Raw genomic sequence first — 10,948 nt, forward strand, 5'->3', positions numbered from 1 at the left:
CCGTAATCCAGATAAAATATATATCAATGAGGCTGACATGACAATAATGAAGATAAGCTATATATCAAGGAGATTGGCATAACCCTACTCCAGATTAGTTAAATATCAATGAGATTGACATAACCGTAATCCAGATAAGCTATATATCAATGAGATTGACATAACCATGCTACATATAAGCTATATATCAATGAGATTGGCATAACGCATAACCGTAATCCAGAAAAGCTATATATCAAGGAGATTGACGTAACCCGACTCTAGATAAGCTACATATCAATGAGATTGACATAACCGTAATCCAGAATAGTTATATATCAATCAGACTGACGTAACCGTAATCCAGAAAAGCTATATATCAATGAGATTGATATAACTAATCCAGATAAATTATATATCAATGAGATTGACATAACCATGCTACATATAAGCTATATATCAATGAGACTAACATAACCGTAATCCAGAAAAGTTATATATCAATGAGATTGACGTAAACCTACTCTAGATAAGTTAGATATCAATGAGATTGACGTAAACCTACTCTAGATAAGTTATAAATCAATGAGATTGACATAAACATAATCCAGATAAGCTACATATAAATGAGATTGACATAACCGTAATCCAGATAAGTTATATATCAACGAGACTAACGTAAACCTACTCAAGATAAGTTAGATATCAATGAGATTGACATAGCCGTAATCCAGATAAGTTATATATCAATGAGATTGACATAACCGTAATCCATATAAGCTATATATCAAGGAGACTGACATGACGCTGTTCCAGATTAGCTATATATCATTGAGATTGACATAACCGTAATCCAGATAAGCTATATATCAATGAGATTGACATAACCGTAATCCAGATAAGTTAAATATTAATGAGATTGACATAACCGTAATCTAGATAAGCTAAATATCAGTGAGATTGACAGAACCCTGCTCCAGATAAGCTATATATCAATGAGATTGGTATAACCGTAACCAATATAAGTGATATATCAATGAGATTGACATAACCGTAATCCAGATAACTTATATATCAATGATATTGACATAACTGTTATCCAGATAAGCTACATCTCAAGGAGATTGACATAAACCGACTCTAGATAAGCTATATATAAATGAGATTGGCATGACTGTAATGCAGATAAGATATATATCAATGAGACTGACATGACCATTATCAAGGTCAGCTATTCATCAAGGAGACTGACATGACGCTGTTCCAGATTAGCTAGATATCAATGAAATTGACATAGCCGTAATCCAGATAAGTTATATATCAATGAGATTGACATAACCGTAATCCAGATAAATTATACATCAATGAGATTGACATAACCGTAATCCAGATAAGCTATATATAAATGAGATTGGCATAACCGTAATCCAGATAAGCTATATATCAATGAGATTGACATAACCGTAATCCAGATAACTTATATATCAATGAGATTGACATAGCCCTACTCTAGATAAGCTATTTATCAATGAAATTGACATAACCGTAATCCAGATAAGCTATATATCAAGGAGGTTGACATAAACCCGCTCTAGATTAGATATATATAAATGAGATTGGCATAACCGTAATCCAGATAAGCTATATATCAAGGAGATTGGCGTAACCCTGCTCCAGATTAGCTAAATATCAATGCGATTGACATAACCGTAATCTAGATAAGCTATATATCATTGCGATTGGCATAACCGTCATCCAGATAAGCTATATATCAACGAGATTGACATAACCGTAATCCAGATAAGCTATATATCAATGAGATTGACATAACCGTAATCCAGATAAGATATATATCAATGGGATTGACATAACCGTAATCCAGATAAGTTATATATCAATGACATTGACATAACCGTCATCCAGATAAGGGATATATCAACGAGACTGACATAACCGTAATCCAGATAAGCTATATATCAATGGGATTGACATAACCATAATCCAGATAAGTTATATATCAATGACATTGACATAACCGTCATTCAGATAAGCGATATATCAACGAGATTGATATAACCGTAATCCAGATAAGCTATATATCAATGAGATTGACATAACCGTAATCCAGATAAGCTATATATCAATGAGATTGACATAACCGTAATCCAGATAAGCTATATATCAATGGGATTGACATAACCGTAATCCAGATAAGTTATATATCAATGGGATTGACATAACCGTCATCCAGATAAGCTATATATCAACGAGATTGACATAACCGTAATCCAGATAAGCTATATATCAATGAGATTGACATAACCGTAATCCAGATAAGCTATATATCAATGGGATTGACATAACCGTAATCCAGATAAGCTATATATCAATGAGATTGTCATAACCGTAATCCAGATAAGCTATATATCAATGGGATTGACATAACCGTAATCCAGATAAGTTATATATCAATGGCATTGTCATAACCGTCATCCAGATAAGCTATATATCAACGAGATTGACATAACCGTAATCCAGATAAGCTATATATCAAAAAGATTGACATAACCGTAATCCAGATAAGCTATATATCAATGGGATTGACATAACCGTAATCCAAATAAGTTATATATCAATGACATTGACATAACCGTCATCCAGATAAGCTATATGTCATTGCGATTGACATAACCGTAATCCAGATTGGCTATATATCAATGAGATTTACATAACCATAATCCATATAAGCTATATATCAATGAAATTGACATAACCGTAATCCAGATAAGCTAGATATCTATCAGACTGGCATAACCGTAATCCATGCTAGCTATATATCAATGAGATTCACATAACCCTGCTCCAGAATGGCTATATATCAATGAGATTGGCATGACCATAATCCAGATAAGTTATATATGAATGGGATTGACATAACCGTAATCCAGATAAGTTATATATCAATGAGATTGACATAACCCTAATCTAAAAAATTTGAATATCGCTGAGACTGACGTAACCCTAACCCAGATCAGTTAAATATCAGTGATATTGTCATAGTTATGAGGTTGTGAGATATCTAGTTATCCGGTTGTAGTTACCTAAATTTTGTAACAAAGGTATATTTAAAAAAGACCCCAAAGTTTTTTATCTTTCGGAACTTGTGTACAGATAGTGCAAATCAGAGCATAGCAAATTATGAACTAGCTGACTAGTGCATGTACTTGCTTATAAGTCGAGTCCATCTGCAAAGAACCCAGACTATGCCATTGCATAATGTGCTTGCATATCATGGACTATAATGTTTTCTCCTCTGGTTACTCACTATAAACCTTTCACACCACGGTCTGATTGTGCATTATGCGAAGGCAGATCTGGGTCTGTGATGTTTGCAGTTGGATTCGACCTATACGCGGGTACAGACGGTTTTAAAAGAGTTTTTTTAAAAAAAAAAAAACAACATATTAACGATTTTATTTTTGAATGGATTTTTTTTTCCTACTCAAAAGGATGTCTATATTTCATACTCAGAGGTTATACTATTTTCTGACATGGCTTAATGACTGCTAGATAGTTAACTTTGAATTATATTAGCCTAGAACCATGATAAATTAGTCAAATTCATTACCAAATATAGTAACATGAGGAAGGTACTTGACATCAACCCCACTTGGGCCTCCTTGTTGTGATCTATATTTTTGAACTATTTTACCCCTCTTCCTTGATTCCAACCACACATCAAAGAATTTCTCACATTTGTTTATATTACGTTGTGACAAAACTCGTGCTGACAATGGTTATATAGTATCTAATGTTAATAGTAGGTAATGTTAAATATTGATATTTAATTTTCATTTACCTTGGACAAACATCAGTTTTCAATTTTTGAAGAAAGACGAGGCTTACAGAATTTTGTATTCAATCAAATAACCGTCGATCAAAGTAATCATAGCGTGAAGCCATTTTAATTGATTGCACAGGAATCGTAAAGATGAGATCGATATGGAATAAAAACCAAATGACGTATATTCTTACTGGCTTTACCTGGACAAACAATGGCTTCTAAAAGCAGCGTGACCAGATCAATGCGCCATGAATGTTCTATTTATTTGTCTGTGTCTGCAAATAGTCCCACTCCGGAGGTCTATATTGCCATAGCGACACGGGAAAGATCGTGTAAGTTTTTAATACTAAGTGACAAGAAATGTCTCTGCGATCAATTCCTCGTTTAGTTACGATCTCTATTACGGTTTTAGGGAGGCATTAAAAATATTCACTCATTGTTGTCGAGTCAATTGGAGATTTAAATGTGGTTCCAATAATCACGAGATTAAAAGAACAAAGACGACGGCTGCCTCAGAAAAGCCGACCAAAAGCCGAATATGGCGCCATGACATAAGTTTTATCACAACGTCTAATCGGATCATATTTCACCAGTCTTTATGATTACAACATAAAATGTCAAATCGCCTACTAATCCGCCTTAGATGGCTTAGAAATGGTAGAAGAGCAAAATGCATTATATATATATATATATATATATATATATATATATATATATATATATATATATATAACACAGTCATATTAGTACTATCCCAAGCATTGCGAAACAAGATTTTATGGAGATAAAATAAACAGTTTGTTCTTTAAAATAAACATTTAAAGTTAGAGTTGTCAAAAATCAATAAATTTATTAAAGATGGTAAAGTATGAAATTCTTAAAATATATGACCAACATTTTATTTATAATCCGATTAGTTTTAAAAAGATTTCGTTTTGTGGTACATAATCAAAAGCTTTGTAATTCAATTCACGTACAATTATTCTACCTCATTTTGTAAAATTGGGTATTCTAGAAAAGAATGTGTTCTAACGTCTGTGGTCACTGGCAAGGTATGCAATCTGGTGAAGGTTCAACCTTCAGGATGCGTGCATAGTTCGTGTGTGTGTGTGTCCTATATGCACTCCGGTCAAGGTTCAGCCTTCAGGAGATACGCATGGTTTATGCATGTTCGTCTAACTTACCTCAGCTTTTTGTATTGAATATAAGATCTGATATTTGGACCGAAAGGTATAATGAAATATGAGATTTTATATTTGGACCTAAAGATATAATGAAATATAAGATCTGATATTTGGCTGCCTAGGGGATTGGATATATTATAGGATAGTTTGAATGTATATTGAACAGTCATCGAGATAAGTTATGGTTCATTTGCCTCAGTAAAGAGGTTTCTAAAGGGGAAGTTCTAAATGGTCCTAGATAAAGTCTAACTTCCTGAAATTGTGTATCGGATCTCAAAGTAAGAGTTTATTGCGAGTTGAACCATACACATTAGAGCTGTGGTCAAGGTTAGATTTTACAGACGTTTTGCATAACGGGCGTAACATTTTCCTGTCTGCTTTACAAGATGTACACGTCACAACTCGTATTAAACACAGGGCTCACTGAATTTGTCGCTGACGTATCGAATATGTGGAAGGGAAGTTAGTTTACGATAAACATATGCAATGAAAAATTTGCTCTTCTTTATAACAGGGATAACAAAACCGTCACCATGGAGATTTTGGTCACCTTGAATTTTATGTAGTCGACAGAAGTGCAAGCAAATCGTTTAACTTCGCGAAAATTGTAATACATGATCTTTTCAAGCATTTTTTTAACTTTGCTTTTACATATATGTAGTTGACTTTCATTAGCACTCAAACTTTTTTTGATCTATAGCCCACCAAAATGTTGTTGTTGTATAATTAATAGTCAAAACTTTTTATCTATAGCCCACCAAAATGTCGTTGTATAATTAATAATGAGTTCCTCGACTAAGGCACTTTTTTATCTTATGTTTATTTTAATGGTGAAAGTAGTGAATGGTCAGTAGTGAATAGGGATACTTTACGGACAATGGGAATTAGCATTAAAAACACCCCTGGGACACTTTACGGACAATGGAAATTTAACATGGCGAAAAATCGTGGGACACTTTACGGACAAGGGGAATTAACATGGGGAATAAATCGTGGGACACTCTACGGACAAGGGGAATTTAACATGGGAATAAATCGTGGGACAATCTACGTACAAGGGGAATTTAACATGGGAATAAATCGTGGGTCACTTTACGTACAAGGGAAATTTAACATGGGGAATAGATCGTGGGACTGTCTAGGGACAATGGGAAATTTAACATTACGGAAACCCCTGGGGGATATAGCCTCAAGGGAATTTAACATATGGAAATTGAACATGGTGGATCTGTATAGCGTCAAGGGGAATTGAACATGGTGGGACTATCTAGGGACAATGATGGTAGAGGGTCAAACACAACAGAGACAGAAACATACATACACTAGTACAAGCGTGGGATTTATATATAAAGCATTACCAAGACCTGAAATCTTGCTGGGGTGTTCAAAAATTTGCATAATTGTAATGATGCTATAAATAGCTATAATCAAGGAAATGCTCAACGACAAAATGGATGTGACTAAAACTAACGTTACAATGACGAAATTGTCCCAGAATTTAAAGGAAAATAAACATATCCCCGAAAATTAAGTTACAATGGTTTAGACTAAAATGGATAAAATTAGTAACTACTTACAATATCAACTTCTGTGACGATCGTGGATAAATACCTATGTATCTATAATCAGCTGAAATTCCTATGAAATCCCACTATCTATTTATAGCTCCAACTTGTGGGTTTTTCCTTTGGAAAATCCCACTATCTTTTTATAGCCTCAGCTTGAGTGACGTTCCTGTTTATGAATTCTAGTATATATGTATAGCTACAAAATGTGGAAATCCCCAAGTCGATATTTATAGTCTCAAAATTTCCACAAAATGTGGAAATCCCCAAGTCGATATTTATAGTCTCAAAATTTCCACAAAATGTGGAAATCCCCAAGTCGATATTTATAGTCTCAAAATTTCCACAAAATGTGGAAATCCCCAAGTCGATATTTATAGTCTCAAAATTTCCAGCGTCAGTGACGTCACTGTACTGAACACTAGGGGCTAAATGGCAACAGTGTTGCAAGTGGCTGACCTGAATACGCGCTACTGTAGGTAGGTAGGTAGAGTGTATCTGATAGGGATAAAGTGAGTTTTATAGGGACAAACAGAGACCAATACACACACACACACACACACACACACACACACAACATACGCGCAGACACACTCACACACACACGCGCGCGCGCACACACACACACACACACAACATACGCGCAGACACACACACACACACACACACACACACACACACAGAGGGAAGAGGAAAAAACAAACCCCAAATATACTATCCACGCTCGGGAGGAAAAAAAAAACAACCAAATATACGATCTACACAACGTACGCGAACACACACACACACTATAAAATGGATAAAATTAGTAACTACTTACAATATCAACTTCTGTGACGATCGTGGATAAATACCTATGTATCTATAATCAGCTGAAATTCCTATGAAATCCCACTATCTATTTATAGCTCCAACTTGTGGGTTTTTCCTTTGGAAAATCCCACTATCTTTTTATAGCCTCAGCTTGAGTGACGTTCCTGTTTATGAATTCTAGTATATATGTATAGCTACAAAATGTGAAAATCCCCAAGTCGATATTTATAGTCTCAAAATTTCCACAAAATGTGGAAATCCCCAAGTCGATATTTATAGTCTCAAAATTTCCACAAAATGTGGAAATCCCCAAGTCGATATTTATAGTCTCAAAATTTCCACAAAATGTGGAAATCCCCAAGTCGATATTTATAGTCTCAAAATTTCCAGCGTCAGTGACGTCACTGTACTGAACACTAGGGGATAAATGGCAACAGTGTTGCAAGTGGCTGACCTGAATACGCGCTACTGTAGGTAGGTAGGTAGAGTGTATCTGATAGGGATAAAGTGAGTTTTATAGGGACAAACAGAGACCAATACACACACGCACACACACACACACACACACAACATACGCGCAGACACACTCACACACACACACACACGCGCACACACACACACACAACATACGCGCAGACACACACACACACACACACACACACACACACACACAGAGGGAAGAGGAAAAAACAAACCCCAAATATACTATCCATACTCGGGAGGAAGAAAAAAACAACCAAATATACAATCTACACAACGTACGCTAACACACACACACACACACACACACACACGCGCGCGCGCGCGCGCACACCACAGAGGGAAGAAGAAGAAAACCATTATACACTATCCACACGGAGTGAAGAAATAACCCTTTATATATACTATCAACAGAGAGTGAAGAAAATAACCCATTATATTCCATCAACACAGAGTGAAGAAGAAAAAGTTTTTTGAAAGCACCTAAGCCCTCACCTGCAATGACCAACTCTGCCAAACACCTACACCCCACCCCACCCCCACTCCCAACACTACAAAACCCATTTAACCCGTTATTTTATGGCATCAGTGTGTGCTTTAGGAAACATCAAGACACAAAAATGATGGATGAATAGACTGACTATTGTTTACGGACTTGCATGCCTAAAGACCGTGCGTGAAGGAAAACATCCTTCCATTTCAATTCTAACTAAAACATGATGCAGAGGGATAGAGAGAGGTGAAAGAGAACAATTTCATAAAGTGTGAGTAAAATCAAAACACGCCATCCTTATTATACAATGTCAAGACCAAGAGACACTTACGTTTTCTTTCTAGTCTATTCTCTTTTAGAAGGTAGTATGAAATTTCACATCAGGGCCAACGCATCGGCTCACATTGTCAATTTTTCCATTTCCATGTCTTTACTGGTACAAGTTCTTCATCATCTTCAATTTCTTCTTCTTCTTCTGAATCCCTCTTCTCTGTTTCGTTTTGTATTTTGTTTATTCTCTTTTCTCGTAGGGCACTCTGAATTCCAGTGTCCTTTCTCCTGACAACGATATTAGGTATCTTGACTTTTGTCTCTCTTTCTTAGACGAAGCAGGTATTTTGGAGACAAATACCCATTTACCTTTGCAGATATAGCAAACTTCATTAGCACTTACACACTTTCGTATGACTCTCATCAAATCAACGACCAAAAGAGTAAGTTTTGTTGCCACTTTCGCATGTGAATTATGCTTTCGTATGACTTTTAGCAAATATTTGACCAGCAGGTCGATCTGTGCTGACTCTTCCATCTTTGATCGTTTGAGAGCGGAATGAATACTCTGACGCTAAGACACTCTCCTTATATACAGAGACCTGCTGCGTATGAAACCTAGTCAAATGTAATTTTGCAATAAGATGAAACGATTTCATTGAGGAAGTAAAAGGCAATGATGTACCGTATCGCCTCACACAAAACCTGAAGTGTTAGTTCAAATCCGTGTCAGCGATTTCGAAGACGACATAACTGGGCTTTAATCAATGCTCTCCATATCTGCCACAAAACCACGAGTCCTGATTCATGCCAAAAGAAATTTCGTTCGGTCCATACAAAATAGTATCACATCTGATAAACGCAAAAACGAACTTCCAGAAAACTGAGAACGACGGCTTACACCTACAACGTAAATGTATGAGTTCAAGTAGTGCGTAAAACTTAGTCAAATTAAATTTTTATGGTCAAGACGAAACGATCTCTTTTCGAAGAAGAAAGTAGACACCAAACGACAATGGCGATCCGTGTCACACAACACTTTTCAAAATGTGTATTATCAGAGGTTTGTTTAGCGATCTGCACGGTTAAATTAAATGTTGATGTATTTTGCAAAAAGACGGACACAATTTCCATGGGATCGCCCATGGTACGATTGTCCGTGCATTAGTTTAATTTTTAAAAATATTTTTTTATATAAATCGCCTATAGGATAGACCCAGTAAAGCATGGCCATTCTCGTCACTGTGTGAATAGCTACTCAAGTCAACTCGAAGCGAACGCGGTAAGAAAATAAGTATAGCCAATGAAATGGCTTACAACGGGTGATGCATTGTTTTGTTCTAGGACTGTGTGGCATAATAATCCCTATGTTCTTGCGTTGTTACCATTACAGTGCAGACACTGAAATGTGAACTTACAAGCCCTCTTTGTGTGTGTGTGTTGTACCATTTCCTCTTACCACATCAAAATACTGAGCGTCACAGTATTGGTTCGCGTTTTCAAGCTGACCATTTTTTTATATCTCACTTAAACATTTCGACATAAACACTCACACTCACATCGGTAGAATCAGAACAAACGTGTTACAGTATTGAGGAGCATGTTATCTTTTTTTTTCAAACTAATAAATTTGGGGTTTGTATGAAGTAAAGAACCGAAAGTACAGTGAAACTCAAGGATGATGATCCAATCTGTCTGTCTATTGATGCGTGTATTTACTTAAGAAGAAATATGACCTCTAAAACACAAAGAGATACGGCAAGCATGATTAGATTAAACACAACGATGTTTTTCCTTCACGCCTGTGTAATTTAGAGTTTCAATCGTCTTTGAAGACAAACTTGGTCTCCTTTTGTAGGGCTTGAAATAATAAAAAAGCTGAAAAATCTTAAGCACTTTGCTATAGATAATTTCATCAACAGACTAAACAACATAAATACCGTTACAACAATAGAAAGCCTTAAATCTTCTATCAAAAAGAAATGCATGAAAAAAATTAAAGATTAACGATAACTAACCAATGAAACCGAATTTAACAAAGGCAATGACATGTGAAGAAATGCCTCTCACTTTGGAAAGGTAGGCGAATGTACTCTGTCATGCACCATCAACTTGAAAAAAATTATAAACAGAGAGAAACCTGAATTCAAAATTCAGTTGTTTTTTTTTTTTTCTTCAAAATTATTTCGTTTCTTTTTTCTTTTTGTTTTGGAACAAATCTAAGCACTAATATAGAGTGGAAAAGGGAAAATGCACATACAAGCTTTGATATTTCTGAAAAAATGAGGGGATATTCCTAACGTTCATAACCACCTATATA

This window comes from Sinohyriopsis cumingii, chromosome 3 (assembly GCF_028554795.1).
Source record: "Sinohyriopsis cumingii isolate HCF-2022 chromosome 3, ASM2855479v2, whole genome shotgun sequence".
NCBI classification, from domain to species: domain Eukaryota; kingdom Metazoa; phylum Mollusca; class Bivalvia; order Unionida; family Unionidae; genus Sinohyriopsis; species Sinohyriopsis cumingii.